Source organism: Coenobita brevimanus, chromosome 14, assembly GCF_032717465.1.
Source record: "Coenobita brevimanus isolate Jiangsu-jjx chromosome 14, ASM3271746v2, whole genome shotgun sequence".
NCBI lineage: Eukaryota > Metazoa > Arthropoda > Malacostraca > Decapoda > Coenobitidae > Coenobita > Coenobita brevimanus.
In genome coordinates, this window is record NC_136967.1 from 40,817,893 (window position 1) to 40,830,731 (window position 12,839).

General features: G+C 38.8%; 1 protein-coding gene and 1 non-coding gene across 2 annotated transcripts in view; one reads left to right on the plus strand and one right to left on the minus strand.

The window, feature by feature from the left end:
• Positions 1-12,839, minus strand: part of LOC145390374 (corticotropin-releasing factor receptor 1-like) — a 427,528-nt gene that overhangs the window by 233,008 nt on the left and 181,681 nt on the right. The window lies entirely within an intron of this gene.
• LOC145390513 (5S ribosomal RNA) lies at positions 10,358-10,476 on the plus strand. Its single transcript, XR_013895661.1, has one exon. It is a non-coding gene; the product is annotated as a 5S ribosomal RNA (ribosomal RNA).

Consider the following 12,839-nt stretch of genomic DNA (forward strand, 5'->3'; position numbering starts at 1 on the left):
CAGTTATACAGTTTTGTAGGGGTTGCACCCCATTTGGAGAGGTTGTGGGGGAGGGGGGGTTGTACGTAAAAAAATCCGTCACCACGTCAACTAACGGCACCCCATTGGCAGCTTTATGCCATTTACGAGACAGCTTACTGTATTTTTCTCGATACCTCAAAAGATATCATTGACAAAAAAAAATAATAATAATAATCGTTGTGAAGACGTTAAAAATAATATAACTTTAAGTTTGCGAAGGGAAGAGAGCATAAAGCCGGGAGGCAGTTTAGAGTGAAAATGAAAATGACTGACTTAACAGAGTGGGACAGGTAGGATAAGTGAGGCAGGAGTATTACAGGGTGTATACATATCATCTGAACGGTTTCATTCCCATATGCAGGTGCAACGAATCCGTGTGGTTATGTATAACTTATCAGTTTGCAATGACAAAAACCTTTAAAGTTTTTACCTAAGTTGCAGGATGCAAGATTGTTGATGTTGTTATTCTACCCTGGTCAGTCTGGCCAAATAGACCATCGCCCACAAGTAAGCAGCTGCTCTCCTGTGTCAGAAAGTGTATGGCCAGGGTCAGAAAAGAATCCTTCCACCTGGCGAGGGGTAGGGGAAAAAGGTGGAGGCCCGCGAAAGATAAGCTGTGAAAGATGTGTATGAATAGCAGTTTCCGCTCAGAGTTTTACTACTTAGTATATGCGATTGAGTTCCCCATCTAGGATTGTTGCGCAAGACCACTTACCGGGCCTTGGCCCCACGTAACTCCCGTGGTAGTACCGTCTGGGACAGGTAGTACCGCATGGGACGATAGTAACCGCCCACCTGCTACCTTTTTGATGGTCTAACGGATGCAACACAATGCTCAAGAGTGACCCATCGCTATGCAGGGCATGGGCGTTCATCTTCCTTGTGCCAGATACACGCTCCACCCAGGTAAATGAAAGTTAAACGTGATTACCTTGTCATTGTAAGAGAAAACTTTAAAATTAACCTTTATTGCACTCAGACTATTCGCCATATATCATTCAGTTTCACAGGTTATACTCGTATATTCTTGCCTCCCCCTTATGACAGTACCAGCTAATCTCGCTAATTTCTTTGTCTCTCACACTCATTTCCTAAAGACTACCTTGAAATGACTCTTCGCTGCACTCAACCCACCAGTCACACAGCACCCATTAATCAGGGTATACTTGTGCCCAAGCCCCACTGACCACCAAATCTTGGCCCATCCTAGACTTTAATTTGCTCACTAGGTATATTTATTTACCTCAATCCTTTTGACGGTTTCAAGGTCAGGCGTTCGACAGGCATGCTTGAATTGTATAGAAGTAAAAAGTATTAAAATCTTACATAATCGGTTAACAGCTGTTATCCACATACTGTGTTCTATTTGTCAGTTACCCTCTACGGTGGTAAGCTTGTTGTTCCTTACAATGACACAATAAAACAAGTCACTGTGCGTTGGATGATTTATAGAACCTGAACTTAGTAAACAGGTTGACGAATGAAGAAGTGAAGGAACGTTGTGGGGTGGATGTAGATGTGGTTGAGAAGATTAGGAGAAATACACTGAGGTGGTTTGGACATGTGGAGAGAATGGAGAATGAAAGACTGACTAAGAGGGTGTATGTAGGTGAGGTGGAGGGAGGGAGAGGGAGGGGTAGACCGAGGATGAGGTGGAGGGATTGAGTTGAGAGGTATATGAGGGAGAGGGGAGTGAGTTGGGGGGAGGGTAGTCAAATGGTGGGTGACAGTGACTTGGAGGCGTTTTGTCTGCGGCCACCCTTTGCGGGATTAGGGCGTCGGGCTATAGATAGATAGATAGAACTTAGTAGTCGGATGTGAAGAAGTTTTATATTTTATATCACTGAAAGCTATCTTCAGATGGTTTGATACACATTTTTCCCACCAGTTTATGGAAACATGGAACATTCTGTGGGATAAGGTTATATCTTTTCCATGTGTTATCTGCAGAAATTGAACTCGTGTTGGACATGCGTTCATCTGAAGTCCAATTAGGTCATCACATATTGCACCTCGTCAGTTACAGTGGCCACACTCACCAATGAACTTTTTTTCAATAAGTCTCTCTTCTCACTGTATTGTAACTGCTAGCATAAATATGACACATTACGTAAAGAGAAGCACTCAGCGAGTGCAACACCCAGGCCTTATAGCTGGATGAGTACTTTACTTTATCCTGTAACGTTGACCTTGAATCAATTGTTTGCAAAATCGAATTGCTTCATACTTATCTGACCCTCACACCTACCACTAACCCATTACCTCCCAAGGTTCCTGTGTGAGGGACTGTGCCGGAAGGGTACAAGGCATACCACCCTCCGCCTATCAGCTCATAGTCGTGAAGCTCGTAAGTCCCTCCCCTGGGGTTTCCCTTTTTATTATCTTTTGAAAATGCCCAATTCCGTCCTTTATTGAAGACACTGGTAACAAATGGGTTAACTTTCGTTCATATAAGGTCAAAACTGTTTGAGATAACTTTGCCCTGTGATACTGACCTTTGGCCTATTGCTTTAGTAACTGAATCACTTCGTCCTTGGTGGACTCTCAGTCATTTCATCAAATCCGATAGAAACATACAGAAATAAAAAAAATAAAATATGAGTTACCAGGTCAAACACTGAGCCTGGCTGGATGACCTTGAGTTTTGAATGTCTTAAAAACCGTTATATATATATACATACATACATATATATATATATATATATATATATATATATATATATATATATATATATATATATATATATATATATATATATATCACCTTTTCTCAACCCTCCCCTAGTGTTTGATCAAAACTGGATAAAGGCCGTTTAAACCGACCATGCTGTGTGACTCTGACCTTTGGTGTATTGTTTTCAAAAACAACAGGTCAGCTTCTGTGTTAGCATTCGGTACTCTTGTCAGTGATATTTAAAAACTGATATAAACCGCTCTGTTTTTATTTTATTTGCATTTTTAGAAAAGAAACGTGCAGGTAGAACACTGAATGATTTCAAACCGAATCCCTCCGTCTGCAACTGAAATTGAAGCGTTCCGCCAGAATAAAGACTCTTCCAATTAACCTTGCCAATGACCATGATCTTTGATCTTATTCAGTGATCTTGACCTTTAAGTGATCATTCTCAGAATCAAAATTATTCATTTTCCCCTTAACCTGAACCCTTCTATCAAGTATGGTCCACATCGGATGAAAGAATTTTATGTTGAAATTTATCATATGACCTTGGCCTCTGATATATTAATCTCAGAAGCAGTGCTTCAGTTCCCATGGCTGACCCGTAACTCATTCAGAAAGTTTGGTCAATATCATAAGAAAATTATCATAGTTATATCGTTCACACCGAAACACACATGGTCCAAAATTTGGCCTTGCCCTGTGACCTTGACGTCTGGGTGATTGCTGTAAAAGTTAAATCAATTCATTTCTGCCTTACTCCTAACCCTTCCAACTAGTTTGGTCTTACTAGGATCTAAGCTGTTCAAGTCGAACTTTCCTTGTAACCTTGACATTGACATATTTTATCTCAAACCATGAGTCAGTTCCCCGGCTTACCTGCAACTCTTCCACCAAATTTGGTTATAGTGGAATCAAGATTACAGACATACTGTATAAATCAACAAATACACACGCACACATACAATAACAGAAACACCATCACTACGTACGGGTGTGTGTGGATTAATGACTCAGGCGATTGTGTGAAATTATTTATTGTATTAAACGTTGTTAATTTCTTGCAAAGAGAACAGACGAATGAAAATGTACGTCATTTATGAAGAGAGTTATCTGGGAATGAAACTGCTTAGTATCACTACACCCTGTAGCCAATAGTATAAGTGTAGGTAGACACTCTATGTAGAAATGGTAGTGACGCGACCATAAGCTTCAACAATATAATCGTTCATAATGCTCACACTCAGGGGTATTAAGTTTATTTAACCATCAAACCTTAATCCTCAAGGTTTTCTATACATAAAATCTCTCTGTACATAAAACACATCGATAACCCACTGACACACAAACAACGAAAAACCTGATTTCACTTTCTTCTTTTTCTATCTATAGCCAGGCGCCAAAACTCCGTAAGGGGTGGCCCTTTGACTTTGAATTAGTTGTTTTACGGGGAGGGCCACTAACCCTTTCCAACCTACTTGTTGTCACGCAGGGAAAACATATGGGTTGATTACATGGTTACCACCCAGCGTTGTACATGGTTTCCTGGCTTACAGGAAACCATGAGGCTTGTCACTTAATGTAAAGCCACCTGAAAAGGGAAGAAGAGTAATAAAAAGTGATGGGAAAGATGAGATAATTAGGAAGAGAGGAGGAAGACATAGAAAAAAAGAATGATAAAGGTAAAAGCACCTTCTCATTTTCCAGTGGGTCAGAGACACAGTATACCTTGCCCCCAACGTTCAAAGGTCATAGGTCAGGAATTGGTTGGCTTTTATATTTTTAATCCGATTTAGACGAAACATGGTAGAAGGATAGAAAGTAAAGGAAGGAGGAAACCTTGTTTCGAGACCAATCAGTCAAAATTTAAGGTAGTGGTACATTGTCAAAGTATCGGCCCTTGATTTAGTAAAAAAAAATTCATTCTTTTCTGATTATACTGGTGGAACCATTTTGTTTCAGCCAAAAAGAAAATTAATCAGTCTTGAAAATAACAGGTTAAAGGTCAGCTTAAACCAATGGTTCTGAAACTGACGGCCGCGCCTTCCATAGGAGGAGTGAGACTGATACTGGGGACTAGGGGTGCGTGAGGCCATTAGAAGAAAATTGCTATTTTTGCTTAAAAAAAAAAATGCAGCAACAAAAATTATTAGAATAACTCTTACTCCGAGTAAAACTTCTACACATCCCTTAAAAAACAGAGTATGCCACTCATCCATATACTTTTCTTATAATTTCATCTCAAGCGACTTGCACGTTTAGTGCATACCAACTGACTCACGACTCTGCTCGTGTCTCTCGGTAATACCTGTCACTACTGATCCTCCCTTAACTTCAGATATGGGATACACCGATTTATTTTCATACTGCAATGAAAATTATTATCCTGGAATTCTAGATATTGCATGTTATCTATTCCTATCTGCCATCTTCTTCCTATGTCATTCTGTTCCCGCTTATGTTTCCTGTTAAACACACACAAACACACACACACACACACACACAAGGCACGGAGGAGACCAGACGTACGCCGACATCGCTCCATACACGGCCAACTTGGCCAGAGGCATTACCTAAATTGGTATCTTTATATGAGTCAAGCTCTGTTCCAGGTTAGACTAAATGGTGTTCTAATATTAAAAAAAAAGAAGTTTTAAAGCAAGACTTGTTCAAACAGAAAAGAAAACAAATTAGAGTAAGAATGAGCACAGTCAGCTGATCGTTGTTCAGTCTACAATCTGCCCCATGGAATGTAAGTACCATATGTGCTTTTAGTACTACAACATGACCACATACTTTAGTAAAGCAAATCTGGAAAAGAAAAGGGATAAAGGTAGAAAGCAGGACGATGATTTCTACCAAGAACTGGTTGAAATGGAGACTCACAACAAACTGGTTGAGTGAGTACACAGGCTTCAGACTGCTTTTCAAAATGAGATTGATGAAATTAAGAAACAGATGCACTTGCAAAAGGAAGAAACAGAAAAATTAGGAAAGGAAGTCAACAAGAAAGACATAACCATAAATGAGCTAACAGTTGAAGTGGGTACACTTACGAGGAAAATTAGTGAAATGGCAAGTACTGTAGTCAACCACGAGAGTATGATGGAAGAGTTCAAAAATGATACAGAGACAATTAGGCAAGTAAGCAGTCTGATAGACCAGAGCAGTGATACTGAGAAGATAACACAGGTGAATGAAGCTGTGCAAAGCTACAAAAATATGTGGAAACCACATATGCTGAAATGGTGAAAGTAAAGAAAGACTTAGAAACAAGGGTGGAAGAAAAAAGCATTAAAAAGGAAGTGAAAAGAAAAATCCAAAACAATCCTAAAATAGTCAGAGATTCAGCAGATATTAACAAATCTATAGTAATCACTGGTATAGAAGAGGATGAAGTAAAAACAAGATCTCAAGAGACAAAAGGGAGATGGCAAATGTAATGGGCATATTGAAAGATGTATCAGAGGAAATCTGTAGTAAAAACACAGAGGAACACAAAAGGTTAGGGAAATACGAGAGAAGTAAGTCAAGACCCCTAAAGGTAACCTACCAGAGTGTAAACACCGTGGAGGGGATACTAAAAAATGCAAAGAATCTAATGGAAAAAGAGGAGTTCAAAAATGTATGGATAAAAAGATGCCTAACACAAGAGGAACTGGAATTACTGAAAGAGAAGAGGGAGGAAGCAAAAACAAAAAATGAGGGAAGATCAGAGGAGGAGAATAATAATTTTTTTTTTTACAAAGTAATTGGATTGCAGGTACGAAAGTGGTACATAAACAGGAGGGAATAAAAAGGAGGAAGGTAGTAGAACCAAATCATGACAAGTATATAAACAAGATGATTAAGTTGATGTACTCAAATGTGCATGGAATGGTATCTAAATTATTAGACATGAATGATTATGTCAGAGAAAATGAACCACATATAGTATGCCTAACGGAAACAAAATTAACACCAAGGATATCGAATGACATCCTAAACTTAGAGGAATATAATATATGGAGAAGAGATAGGAACTTAAGAAAAGGAGGAGGAATTATAATCTTAAATAAGAAAAATCTAAAAGTCAAAGAAATAGAATTAGATATACCCTCACAAGTAGAACTGATTGCAGTAGAGATAAATACATCTGAAGGGAAAGTAATTGTAGCCAATTTCTACATGCCACCCAGATCAAACACATGGGAAAGAGACGAATATGAGGACCTGGCGGAGAGTACAATTCAGAGTTTAAGAGCATTACTACATAAAATGGAAGAGAAGTCGAAAAGAATTATACTAGCTGGAGATTTTAATACAAACACAAATTGGAATACTCCAGATATAATACGCCAAGAAAGCTGTTGGGACCAAAAGCTCATGGATCTTGGGCAAGAGTTTTTCCTTCCTCAACATGTAAGGGAAAGCACCAGAAAAAGAGGACTCGATGTACCCTCAATGCTAGATCTCATATTTACTAGGCAAGAAAACGATACTGACAATTAAATATATCACCCTCCATTCAGGAAAAGCGACCACGCAGTACTAAATTGCAACTTCAGCATTGCATATGACATAGATAACAGCAATGAAAGTTACAAAAAGAGCCTAAACTATAAAAAGGGAAAGTATCATGACCAAAAGAAGTAGCTCTTAGAAATTGCTTGGGAAAAGGAGCTAAGAGGACAAGATTTAAATGCTATATATGAAAAATTCTGTGACTTTTATGAAATAGGAGTCCAGAAGTACATCCCACAGCACAAAGAAGCAGAAAAGAAAATAAAGAAATGGTTCAATACAGAATGTAAAAAATCAAAAGAAAAGAGATTTGTTGTGGAATAGATACAGAAGACACAATAGTGAAAGGGCATATAATAATTACAAACAGGCAAGAAACGATTACACAAGAATAAGGAGGGAAGCCCAAAAACAGTTTGAGGAGGATATCATAAATAAAAGTAGTGATCAACCAAAGCTATTTTACAGCTACATCAGAAGCAAAACCAAAGTAAAAGATAAAATACAATTCATTACGGAAGATGGAATCACCTATACACATGAGAAGGATATTTGTGAAGCACTAAACAAGAATTTCCAATCAGTTTTTACAGAGAAAAAAACTTTTGAGAGGGATTATGTGGAACATGCATGTCCATACATACTACCAGATATACAAACATCAGAAAAAGAAATACAGGAGGAGCTAAGTAAATTAGACAAAGGAAAAGCAAATGGTCCTGATGAAATTTCATGTTGGGTGCTACGTGAATGTGCAAAGGAGTTAAGTAAACCATTATTTTAAATTTTCAAGAAATCCTTGAGTCAAGGTACACTACCTGATATTAACTACCGACCAGTATCACTAACCAGTGTTGTAAGCAAGGTATTAGAAAAGATTATAAGAAAAGCTTGGGTAAATCATCTAGAAGAACACAATATGATAACAGAAAGACAGTTTGGTTTCAGAAAATGAAAATCATGTGTTATTAATTAGTTGAGCTACTATGACAGAGTAACAGAGACATTACAGGAAAGAGAAGGATGGGTGGACAGTATCTATTTAGATTTCAAGAAAGCATTTGACACAGTACCACAACAAAGACTTTTATGGAAACTGTACCATCAAGGAGGAATTCGAGGCAAACTGTATTGTTGGATGCAAGATTTTCTCATGAAAAGAAAAATGAGAACAATGCTAAGGGGAAATTACTCATCATGGAGAGAGGTGACTAGTGGAGTACCACAGGGCTCAGTGCTGGCACCAATCATGTTTTTAGTGTATATAAATGATATAGACAGTAACACTGGAAATGAAAGCTATCTAAATATGTTTGCAGATGATGCAAAAATACAAAGGAGAATTACTAACAAAGACTCTTATGAAGAGCTACAAGAAGAATTAAATAAACTTCATGAATGGAGTAATACATGGCAAATGGAATTCAATGTGGACAAGTGTCATGTAATCAAGTTTGGTAAAAGTAGAAAAAAAAACCTGATTGAGATTATATGTTAGGAAATAAAACCCTACACACATCAGAAAGAGAGAAGGACCTAGGTGTGATTGTCAATAACAGACTATCTCCGGCTGACCACATCAGTGAGAAGGTACGGAACATGTATACACTGCTTGCCAATATGAGAATAGCGTTTACATACATAATGAAGACATGCTAAGAAAGATAATAACATCATTCATCAGACCAATCCTGGAGTATGCACCAGTAGTCTGGAGTCCTCATCTCAAAAAACACAGAGACAAGATTGAAAAAGTTCAAAGGGCCGCTACAGGATTGGTACCAAGCTTAAGGGATCTAAGCTATGAAGAAAGACTAAATAAACTGAATCTACCAACACTACAGGAGAGAAGGAAAAGAGGTGACATGATTATGCTATATAAATGCATATCAGGGAAGGAGAAAATAGACATAAATGATTACTTAACATATGGAGAAGCATCAGCACGAGGACACTGCAAAAAATTGCATAAAACGAGAGGTGATACAGGCGTAAGGAAATTTAGTTTCCCAAATAGAGCAATTGATCAATGGAATGCACTACCGAATGAAACAGTGTGTGCCAAAATAATTCACAAATTTAAGGATATGTACGATAAATATGGTTTAAGACACGGGACAGTACGAGCTTGACTCATTCCTGTAAAGATACAATTAGGTAAGAACAATTCGGTAAGAACAATTCGGTAAGAACACACACACACACACACACACACACACACACACACACACACACAATCTCTCTCTCTCTCTACTTTTTTTTTTTTTTTCAGAAAACTAGACTGGGAAAACAAAGGAGTGAACATAGATGGAGAAAACCTAAACTATGTAAAATTTGCAGATGACGTCCTAATCTCAGAAACAGCAGACATTGCAAAAAATGTTAAATGACTTGAACAGAGAATGTCTCAACGCAGGGCTAATGATGAACCGGGGTAAAACTAAAGTAATGCTTCATTCACAAGCACCAAGAGCGTCATCAGAATAAGCGAAGAAATTCTTGAAGAAGTCGAGGAGTTCAATTACTTGGGAGAAATATTAAAATTAAAGAAAGATAATGATAACGAAATAAAAAGACGCATGACAATTGGATGGAAAGCTTTCGGTAAACATAGAGACATTATGAAAAGTAGCTTGCCAATTTGTATGAAAAGAAAAGTATATAACGAATGCATAATTCCAGCTATGACGTATGGTTGTGAGACCTGGAAACTGACCAAATCGATGGAAAATAAAATAATCCGTTCTCAGACAGCAATGGAAAGGTCAGTGCTGAGAATATCTTTAAGAGACAGGAAAAGGTCAACTTGCGTGAGAGATCAGATAAAGTCAAAGATATTATAAAAGTTATAAAAGAACAAAAATGAAGGTGGGCAGGCCATGTAGCAAGAACAAGGGATAACAGATGGAGCAAGAGATTGACTGACTGGACACCAAGAGATGGTAAGCGTAGCAGAAAAATGCCAGACAGGAGGTAGAGAGATGAGATAGAGAAATTTGCAGGGAAAACATGGCAAATATTGGCTCAGTCAAGGAATTCGTGGATAAGGTTGGGGGTCGCCTTTGTTCAGCAGTGGACTTGTAATGGCTGATGATGATGATGATCATATATATATATATATAGAGAGAGAGAGAGAGAGAGAGAGAGAGAGAGAGAGCCAACGGCCATGCCACGTTGAGTACACAGCTTCCCGTCTGATCAGCCAAGTTAAGCAACGTTGGGTCTGGTTAGTACTTGGATGGGTGACCGCCTGGGAACACCAGATGCTGTTGGCATCCCTACGTGTCAAGTGGGGTTGGTGGAGGATTAGTGCCCCACCCTATAAAACAATTAACTCTAAGCCCTTGGCCACCCCGTTAGGGATACATGGCGTCTGGCAATGAATGAAAAAAATATAAACAATTAACTCTAAGCCCTTGGCCACCCCGTTAGGGATACATGGCGTCTGGCAATGAATGAAAAAAATAAAAAATATAAACAATTAACTCTAAGCCCTTAGCCACCCCGTTAGGGATACATGGTGTCTGGCAATGAATGAAAAAAAAAAATATATATATATATATATATATATATATATATATATAGCTACCACCATGACAATTACATCCACCACTCTCACGGAGTGCGTTAGCCACTCTTTAAGTAGGAATGGCGCAGGATCAAAATGGAGTCCTGTACATAGGGTATAGGAGCATTCACGCGAAAACGGTCTCAAAGCCCAGTTTTAAGCTTATGAAATAAAAGAGCTTAGATATTCCAGTGCAAAACTACTCGCAAGGTCTTGCTAACCTACGTAGGAGTCGCAGCATCGAACCGCAAAAATATCGATTTTGTTCTTTCTTTCTTCCATGTTCATCAGCCATAACTCCAGGACAAAACGGCGTACGCGAGCGTACTATACACCAAAATGCTGCTTGCCAAGTGTAGATGTTTCTTTTCATGTTTAGAAAAGCATTCAAGCTACGGTTCGTGAGTTACGGCCTGAAAATCGCATCACGGTCACCCGTCAGTACGTCATTTTGCGCAATGTTGGTTAGCTACAGCTCGCCTACAGTTAAAGAACGTACCAAAACACTTCTTTTCGTGGGAAGGCACTCTCGTTTTAGTCTTTCAGTATGCTGTGCATGTAACAATCCAAATCTAACACTTGCTTGATGCATAATTATACACAAAAAGACCATAAACTAGAAAACAAAAATTTTCTAAAATGATCGTTAAGAAGTAGGAATGGCAAAAGCTCACAGATAAGAAATGAAAGAAGCACAGAAACAAGAGAGCATTCAGGATGGGAGGAGATTTGGAGACCAGTACCCATTACTACATTCCACCAGCTGCAAGTTTGTGGTTAAAATGTGGAATGTAGTTATCGGTATGGTTCTCCAAATCTCCTCCCATTCTGAATGCTCTCTTGTTTTTGTGCAATTTTCATATCTGTGCACGTTTGCCATTCCTACTTCTTGACAATTGTTTTAGAAGAAAATTTTTGTTCTCTAATCATCAGCACACCAGCACCACCAGCAGCACCACTGCCATCACGATTTTTTGTTGAATAATATCATCTATTCGTAGCGTCTGTTATTAAGGAACAGACTTAGAACTGTAGACGTACAACAACTCTCTCTCTCTCTCTCTCTCTCTCTCTCTCTCTCTCTCTCTCTCTCTCTCTCTCTCTCTCTCTCTCTCTCTCTCTCTCTCTCTCTTCAAAGACGCACGAACCTCCACGGTGCAAAACATTCAGGGCTTTGGATAATATAAATCAACATAAAAATAAAGCTGGCCCAAATTGGACCCATTTCCAACAATCCTGCCAATTTTCTTCAAAATTCCATTTCCAGTCAGAGCTACACACACACACACACACACACACACACACACACACATACATACACACACACATACACATGCACATACACACACACACACACACACATACATACACACACACACATACACACACACACACATACACACACACACACATATACATACAGACACACACACATACACACACACACACACACACACACACACAACTAAATCTGTGGGATTCGTGTATGCTAATGGCTGTGACTGGGGTGAAGGGGGGTGCTAGGTCCTCAATCGTGTTATGGAATGTGGTATATATTAGAGCTGGACACATCAAACCCAGACTGGCTTTGATGTGTGGGTGTACCCAGATTCACGGGTGAGCTAGCTAGTCACTCGGGGCCGAGGTTAATTACTGACACAACCAGTTTTGCTGGCACTATGAATATTACCAAGAATATACCTTAAACATATGACAGTGAGGTAACAATAATAAAATTAAAATACTTATGATGATGGCAACGATGATCATTATGATCATGATGATAATAATAATCCTTATAATAATTATCCGATTTCTGTATGTTTGTTGGTTTGTAGGTTTGTTGGTTTATTTCCGTAACACAACAAAAATGGCGCAACGCAGAGCAATTTTGTTAGACCAAGGTACCGTTAAAATGCTCTAAAGCAATTTCCAGTCCAATTGGCCCACCAGTTCCCGAGTTATGGCTACTTGAATTCGCGAAGTGATTGCGTACACGCCTGTGGAAGCTAAACAAATGCGCCCCACTAAGAAGTTTTCATATTTTCGGCGGCGCCAGGACCATTTTTT